At 35.5% G+C, this 9,277-nt stretch overlaps 1 long non-coding RNA gene across 1 annotated transcript; it reads right to left on the bottom strand.

Annotated features, from left to right (window-relative positions):
• Positions 1 to 567: 567 nt before the first annotated feature.
• On the bottom strand, positions 568 to 7,752 carry LOC128092533 (uncharacterized). The gene is made up of 2 exons (XR_008211846.1): positions 6,072 to 7,752; positions 568 to 685 (listed from the first exon to the last, which is right to left on the bottom strand). It is a non-coding gene; the product is annotated as an uncharacterized LOC128092533 (long non-coding RNA).
• Positions 7,753 to 9,277: the final 1,525 nt, after the last annotated feature.

Genomic DNA, 9,277 nt, shown 5'->3' with positions numbered 1-9,277 from the left:
GTTTTTAATAATTATTGATATACCCCCTACAAAAATCGTTCCGGCACTTAGAAAATTTACGGGATCCGTATCACGACAAGATTGTTGGTATAATTTATTAGATTTTCAGGTCTTTGCGAAATTTTTGCTCTCAGCCAGTTGAATATTTTTCAACATTTTGAAAAATTATTTTGATAAGAAACATTACCAGGCTTTTTGAAATTTTACTGTGGATTTTTGGACTTATGCAATTTTAGGAATATTTTCATAGACTTCTATTTTTAATTTAAAAAAAAAATGGAATATAGAGACTTTGGATTTTTCGTGATTTGGAAAATTATTGTGACATTTTGGCAATTCAACGCATTCTCCACAATTTTTGAATGAGTTTTTAAAGTAAAATAATTTTTCAACTTTGAAAAATCTTGTTTTGATGTAAGTGCGTATATTCCTGCAATATTACTCATATTTGTGAAGAGAAAGAAGGGAGGGGGGTGGGTTTGAATAGTGGCGGGGTGCATTAAAAACCAATAAAATTATTTTTGGGATCAAAATCTACTTTATGAACTTGATATGATTTTTGGAAGATTTCAGTTGTTTGCTACTATAAACTCAACTTGATGTGGCATTGTTGGTCAAATAAACTCAACAAGATTTTTCGCAGATACACCTCGAACAATTTATGTTCGTGGCCATGTTCGGTTATCTCTTAACCATACCCTGGGGTGAACTTGACTTGTTCGTGTTTTTACGAACATGGGTAGATTTTTCCAAGATGCAACTTTCTGCCCCCCGGGCAGAAAGTCGCATCTTAGGATGAACACAAAAATATCATGGACTGTTTTTGTGAACATGGCATGATTTTTGTTTGTTCCAAAAACTAAAAAATTGGCCGCAGAAATCCATGATATTTTTTATGTTTCTAGACAGTGTATCATCAAATGTTTTATTTTCATTTCTATTTGATATTTTTGGACTTAGCAGAATTTCGAAAATTAATTTATTTGGGACTTTGAAAAATTTTCGACCCGTCTATCATGAGATGATATTTTGATGTTTGATCAAGTTTTCGCTGGACTTAGAAAAATTTCGAAAGCCAAATTATTTTGGGACTTAGAAAAAAATCGACCTCTCCATCATGAGATGATATTTTCTAGTTTTATCTTGTTTTCGCTGGACTTAGCAAAATTTCGAATGTCCAATTATTTTGGGACTTAGAAAAAAAATCGACCTGTCAATCAAACAATTATTTTCCATCATGTTTTCGTTGGACTTAGCAAAATTTTCACTCCTCCGCAAGATGGCACTTTTGTTAATGGAAATTTTTAGTGAGTTTTTTTTCACTTTAATTTACTTTAAATACACTAGTTAAACTAATCACATTAAAAAGTATTTTAACGCACATAAAATTTCATCGCAAAGCGCAAAAATGAGCCCACGCGCTCGCTCTCTCTCTCTTCTCTCTTCTTTCGTTCACTGCTCGCACGCAACGCACGAGACATGTCGTGATAGGAATCGGCAATCGGCAGACAAACAGCTTTTGCGTTCGTGGCGGGCTGGTTTGTTTACGTTTTCGCGCAGTAGTTTTCCGCAGATAAATTGTAATCCGCGAATCGCCGCGGGTTGTGAGTACGTTCTATGGCCGAGGGAGTGTGTGTTCGATAGGACTGTGGCCTTCGGGTGCCGCGATATATTGTGGTTAAGTGATTGCTTCTGTTTTGGTGGCTGGGGGCGAAGAAAAAGTTCCGCTCAGTGTAGGCGGATGCAAGGAATGTTCAGGCCAAGCAGCTGCCCCCAGAAGAGGAATCCTCTTGCCCTCAAAGTCACTTGGCCTCCTTCCTCCTCCTCCTCCTGCAGGTGCTGTCTTGACACGGATCAACGCCGGAACGATTTCGGCGGATTTGATTGGACACGGGAGTTCTCGGTGAAGGAAAACACAGCTAGTTAAGTTTGTTTTGGTTTTGGTGTCGCGTGATTGGAATCCTGATTTGTGGGGGAACATTGTTTTCGCGAATTCGCGATTGTGTGCGTGTGTGTTTGTTTACGTTTGACGCATTCTTGGTGAACGGGTGATTACAACTGTATGAAACTTCCTTTGTGTTTCCGGAGGGGGTGAGCGAGAGAAAAACTGACAAATCCGCGTTGGTGCTGGCTGCGGCCTGCGATTGTTCATGTGACTGTGCTTTGGGGTTTGTTTACGTTTTTAATTGATTATTGTGAGTGTGTGGCAGGGGCAGGGATGTGACAATGTGACATTGCTTCTATCCTTTAGGGGTGTCCGTGACAGAAGGAAGAACCTTTATCTGGTTATTTCGGAGGAGGTAATCTATTGGGCGACTCGCGAGCAGTTTCCCGGTGAAGGTGGAGAGTGGAGTCCATCTGAATCGATGGTACATGCTGCTTCTAAATACTTAGTAGGAAGAAGTATTTCAACGATTTTTTGACTCAGATAAGTATTATTTGCTTTCCTTTTCTATTTTTTTTATAATATCATGTTGGATTATTTGATAAAAAAAAACCCTGGACATTCTGTTTTAGAATTGATACTTTGTGTTTTGTTTTCTTTAACAGGACGACAACCTGGGCATGTTTCGGGACATTCAGCATCTGGCATTTTGTTCAATTAGACAAATTAGATGCGATGCAATCATGCTTTGGTTGGATGGATTGGAAGAGGATTAACCAGGTATGTACGAAAAATATTATTTTAAGGTGAACCTATCACTGTTCGAACTTCATTTTGTAAATTTTGCGAATATATTTTTTTCAAACCAAATCAATGTAGTCATAAATTTTATATTAATTGAATTTTCACCAAGATATATTTATCACAGATGGCTTCAATAATCTTTTTCTGTGAAGTCACTAGAATATTTTGTGCGAATTATTGTTTAAATATGTTTTAAAGACGTTCTCGTGAAGAGATTTTTTTTTATTTAACGTTGTTGCCGTATTATATTGGTATAGTAGTTGTCCTAAGCTGAGATGAGGAGTACCTTTAAAAACTGTTTAATTCAAAGAAAGATTTTGGTTTTGAGCGAATAATTCAACTGAAGAAAGAACATCATCTTTCTTCAATATTTGATTTGCTTTTATTTTTTCAGTGTTTTAAAGAATTTGGGCATGAATTGTTTTTAAGTTTATAAATTGTTTTTTTTAGAAGTAGATTATGTTAAAGTCAATGTAACTTTTTCCAACAAAAAGTTGTTAATATTACATTGAAAAACTGATGATTTATGTAACTTGCAATATCAAATAAAGTGAAATTTTATTTAAATATTTAATGAACCTCTTTAAATATTTTTTACATTTAAAAATATTGTTGACTTTCAGTACATCATTTTAATAACAGATTGATTGAAAGTTATTAACAAAAACCTTCAAAAAATAGATAAGCTGGTATCCCATAAAAAATACACAATGTTACTGAGTTTTGTGGCATTAATATAAAATGAATATTAATGGCAAAAACTCAATATTTAAATCGATTCCATTTAAATATCAATGTTGATAATTAATTCAATTTATACGCAATGTTTTTTTCACAGTACGCTTTCACTGTCCGCACAAGCTCTCTCTCTCTTTTCGCTTTTCTCCCACTTGCTGCTTACACTCGCACACACGGCGAAATGTCAAAACAGGAATCAAAACAAACCGGTGCTGTGGTTTTTTGTTTCGTAAATCGGGAAAAAGTGCATTTTTGGTGCATTATGTGTCGATAGTCGTATGTATTTGTGTTTGTTTATGTGTAGTGAGTGAGGGGAAAGTGGAGGTTGTCGTTTTACCGCGGAAAAGAACGATTTGTAGCGAGAATCTTGTGTGTTTTTGCGTCACCATTTTGGTGCATTAGAAGAAGGAAAACTAAGTAGATTCACCACCGCCAGAGTTGGCCACCGATGGAAACTGAGGCTTCAATTCGGTGCGGAGTGAACCCGGCAGGCTGTGCTGTTTTTGTTTATGTGTTTTATGTCGGTAATTGCGTGTGTATTAGTTTGTTTATGTGGGGGATGTGGTTTGCAAAAGAATTTGGAGGAGGTTTTTTCGCGATCGACTTTTGCACCTGTCACAGAAGAAGTCAGAAGAGGAATCCTCGTTGCCGGTATGGCCACCATCATTCAGCTTTACGGAAGCTCTACAATCTCCAGATTCTTCCTGTGGCAGACGGTGCTAGTTTTGCCTGTTGACAGATGCATCTCGCGGAAGAGGAGCTTTGCAGTCGCAAGGTATTATTTATTTATCACAGCCCCCAATGTTTTTGTTCTGCTGCAGCTTGTCCCCTCCGTCAAAAGCCCGGTTCAAATATTTTTTTATTTTCAGCCTCTGAAGGAGGAGGAGGCAAAACGGTGCAATCTAATAAGCAGCTGCGTTTTGTAACTGTCTCCAGCGGGGCGGGTCCTACCTATTTAGCAGCACCATCTTCCACCGGAAGATTTTGGGGCCTCCATCGTTCCGGTAGCCATCATTTGCATTGGGCAAATCCGGTCATTTCGACAACGGAATTCTCGTTTTTATTCAGATAAGTATTGTTTACTTTCATTTTGTAGAAGTTACATTTAATAATCATTGTAAAGGTGGAGTATCTTTACAAAAATGATTTAAATTTTCATTTTAGAATTGATACTTTGTGTTCTCTTCTCTTTCACAGGACAGCAATTTCTGGACAACCATCATCATATCATAGTATTCATCATAGGGAATTGATTGGATGGATTTAGAGATCATTTACAAGGTATGTTAAAAAATATTGTTATGTGAACATATCACTTTTTATCAATTGGATATTCAGTACATGTCAATTCCCGTTTTTTTTTTAAAGATAATGAATCTTAATTGAAAACATTCATGGTGTTAATTTTTGAGATATTACCCTTAAAACTACTTTTGAGAAAAACTTCTTGCAAATTGTAATTCTCGCTTACTTTTTAAAAAGGTCCTATGTAAATAGGAAACCCATGGCGCATTGGTGGTTTTGAAAAAGTAATCTAGAATTATTTATTGGCAAAAATAAAAAGGAATCTAAAATATGCAATTTAGCATTTCAAAAAGACGATTACACCAGCTGTATGATTAACGCTTGTTTCATTCGTATTCAGTCTTACTTTCGTTTTGCAAAATCATCTTCAATCAAAATCATCTGGTTTATGGTACCCATGCTTATAAATGTTAACCCCAAATCAAACAAAACACTCAATTTTATGTAAATAAGTTAGACTCTAGTACATTTATATATGTTCAGAAAAAAAACACCAATATATCACTTGTTTTCATAGTTCTTTTATGTTTTCAGATGACAGTTTTTGACATAAAAAAAAACTTCTTCTGACTTTTTTTTTGTAAACAGTGCATTGGGCTTACACCCTTACCAAAAATCATGATTTTCTGATTTCAATATCCCACTTTTCATACGATTTTTTGAGTTCAGGTACTAAAACCATAAAAATGTTTAATCGTATGAAAAGTGGGATATTGAACTCAGAAAATCATGTTTTTTGGTAAGGGTGTACTCAGTTCAGATAGCGCGATGCACTTTTACTTAAAAAATAAGCCCTTTTAAGTTTTCTGTCGAAAAATACCATCTGAAAATAAAAATGTATCATGGGAAGTTGCGAATTATGGATTTGTAAGATTTCTTCACAAATCACAACTTTTCATGATACATTAATGTTTCTGGATGATATTTTAACGAACAGTTTTTTTCAGGCAAAAACCTGAACCTGTCATGATTTTTTTATGTTTCTTAATGATATTTTTTCGCACCAATTTTTTCAGGAAAAAGCAGAATTGGCCATGATTATTTCATGTTCCTGGATGATATTTTTCGGTACCATGACATGATATTTTGAAGTTCAAAATGTCAACTTGGTTTGATATTTTTTTGATGTTTCGTAGAGTAAATCATGTTACATTTTATGTTTCTACATCTCTTAAGTCAAGCGTTCTGGAAACATGTCATCTTCATGTTTTTGGCAACATGACAAGTTTACCGTAAGATGTAATTTTCTGATCGGGAAGTCAAGCGTTCTGGAAACATGTCATCTTCATGTTTTTGGCAACATGACAAGTTTACCGTAAGATGTAATTTTCTGATCGACCCGGGCAGAAAGTCGCATCATGGGACGAACAAAAAAATAACTTGAGTTGTTTTTGATATCATGGCATGTTTGATATTTGTTCCAAAAACTCTTAAAATGCGCGCCGAAATCTATGTTCCTTTCTATGTTTGTAGACCTTTTATCATCAGTTGTTAAATTTTCATTTTCTCATGATATTACCGGACTTAGAAAAAAATCGAAAACCGAATTATTTTGGGACTTAGAAAAAAAATTGACCTCTTTATCATGAGATGATGTTATTTTGTTTTATCATGCTTTCACTGGACTTAGCAAAATTTCGAAAGCCAAATTATTTTGAAACTTAGAAAAAAATTCGAAATCTTTATCATGAGATGATATTATTTTGTTTTATCTTGTTTTTGCTGGACTTAGCAGAATTTCGAAAGCCAAATTATTTTGGGACTTAGAAAAAATTTCGACCTCTTCATCATGAGATGATATTTTCTAGTTTTATCTAGTTTTTGTTGGACTTAGTAAAATTTTCACTCCTTGACAAAATTTCACTTTTCCTACACTTAGAATATTTTTTAAAACCCTGGATTATGAGATGATTTATAAAGTTAATTTTTTCAAGCGGGACTTAGCTAAAATGACAGTTTTGTTAATGGACATTTTTATTGAATTTTTTTTCACTTTAATTTACTTTAAATGTACTAGTTAAACTAATCACATTAAAAAGTATTTTACCGCATATACAATTTCATCGCAAAGCGCAAAAATGAGCCCACGCGCTCGCTCATTCTCTCTTTTCTCTCTTCTTTCGTTCACTGCTCGCACGCAACGCGCGCGACATGTCGTGACAGGAATCGGCAATCGGCAGACAGACAGCTTTTGCGTTCGTGGCGGGTTGGTTTGTGTACGTTTTCGCGCAGTAGTTTTCCGCGGATGAATTATAGTCCGCGAATCGCCGCGGGTTGTGAGTACGTTCTGTGGCCGAGGGAGTGTGTGTTCGTTCGTTCCGTGGCATTTGGGAGCCGTGATATGTTGTGGTTAAGTGATTGTTTGTGTTTTTGTGGCGGGGGGCTGCTGTGGATTAACGAGGAAAGGATTTTGGCGGATTCGCCAGGACAAGGACAAGGGTTTGTTTACGTTTTTGGTGCAGTAGTTTTCCACAGATTAACAACAGCCCGCGAATCGCCGCTGGTTGTAAGTGCGTATTTTGGCCGTGGGAATGTGCGTTCGTTGGTGTCGTTTTATGTGAGAGTTGCGAAATGTTGTAATTTATGTGAAAGTTGATGTTTCTGTGGCTCTGTGGAGAAGTTATGTTAGCGAAATCCTCCTGCTTACATGCCGCTGGTCATCGTTCCTCCTCCTCCTCCTCCTCCTGCCGGTGCTGTTAAGACGTGGATCAACGCCGGAATGATTTTGGCGAATTTGACAGTTTTCGGTGGAGGAAAACAGCAGTGTCGATTTGTTTTGGTTTTTGTCGTCGCGTCATCAGAATCGCGATTTGTGGGGAAACCGTATTTGATCCGTGTGTTTTCGCGAGTGTGCGTGTGATTGTTTACGTTTCTGCGTTCATGGTGGTAATTGGGGACTGGACGTGAAACTGTGACATTTTTTCTATCGTTTTGGAGTGTCAGCGATAGAAGGATGAACCTTCCTCTTGTGATTCCGGAGGAGGTAGCTCGAAAGCAGTTTCACGGAGGAGGATGAGTCCACCTGAAACCCGACAAATATTTTCCGACGATTTTTAAAACTCAGATAAGTATTGATTGTTTTCTTTTTCTTTGTTTACTATTGAATTTTTAATTATTCCATAAATTTTGTTTGAGAATTGATGATTTGTGTTTTATTTTCTCTTACAGATCTACTAACGGGCATTTTCTGGACATTCGGCTTCTAGTATTTTGTTTAGTTTGACCAATCAGCTGCAAAAATGGATTGTGCTGCAATCATATTCTCTCTGGATGCATTTGAAGAGGATTAACAAGGTATGTACGAGAATTATTATTTCAAAGTGAACCTATCACTTCAGTTTAGAAATTCTTTCAAACATTTCAATGTTTGTTTAGCAAAGTTTAGTTTTTCATTCTGTTATTTATGCTGTTATTATTCAAATACACATTATTGACTTTTGACAGATTGATATAAAATGCTTAAAATAAATTATTTATTGATAAGGATTACATATATTTTTTAGTTTCTTTCCTTTAAAGACCATATTTTTGTTTATTTTTTGTTGTTTGGGAATTTTATAAATTTAAATGTTTGTATAAGACCGAGCCACGTAGCCCAGTTGTAACGCTTCCGCCTTGACAATATTTACAAATTTCTACACTTTCAAATAGGTTTGCTAGAATTTCAGGAAAATTTTCAGCGGCCAATTCAAATAAATAAGTGCATTATTGATTTGTTTAGTTCAATTGTACATATTTTCGAAGCTTTTTCTTTGACTTGGCTTTACAAAAAGTTTGATTTGTTTTAATATTGTTAGTAGTATGCAATTTTGGATGTAATTTTTTATTGCCCCCTGATTTTTCGGGCCAACTTTGAAGGGGGAGTGACAAAAACTTTAAATAAAATTTGTACCAGCCTTACTTATTCACACTAAACTTTGAATTAATTCGAATTATACGGCAAATGATACAGTCATCCCACATATTCGGAACACCCACAAATTCGGAACACTTTTGTGATAATTTGTCAAAAGCATGCCAAATGCATCTTTGCTGTGTACCCTACTATTTTTAGGACCTTTATTTGGACATTCTTTTGCTATTTCATTAATATAAGTAGTACTTTTAAAACAAAAAACTGCATTTCGAGACTATTTTATTCAGAGCAGCAAATCGCTGCTTCCAAATTGCCTGTTCCATAATTGTGGGATGTTATTGTGCCTCCCACAATTGTGGAACACCTGAATTTAACTGATATTTTCACAAAAAAAAGTTAGCAGACCATTCATAAAACATTACTAAGCATGAGTTTTACTGGTTTCAGAATGTGAAGTCATTATTTTTATAAAAATATGTACCCCTGGAGCGATAAAAAAGATTGTTTACATCGTTAGAAAAAAGTGTTCCGAATTTGTAGATTTCAAGGGTCGAAATTTTTCTTCAAAAACTTGATATAAAACGATAAAATTTGCAGTTGTTCGATACAGCATTCGAATGATCGCAAAAACAGCTTTCAAATGAAGGTTCAGTTATCGATTTTCTATGATTTTTTGAATATTGGCCGAT

The sequence above is a fragment of the Culex pipiens genome, chromosome 1, assembly GCF_016801865.2.
Source record: "Culex pipiens pallens isolate TS chromosome 1, TS_CPP_V2, whole genome shotgun sequence".
NCBI lineage: Eukaryota > Metazoa > Arthropoda > Insecta > Diptera > Culicidae > Culex > Culex pipiens.
Note: the sequence above shows the minus strand (reverse complement) of the source record. Positions and strands in the feature narration are given on the sequence as shown.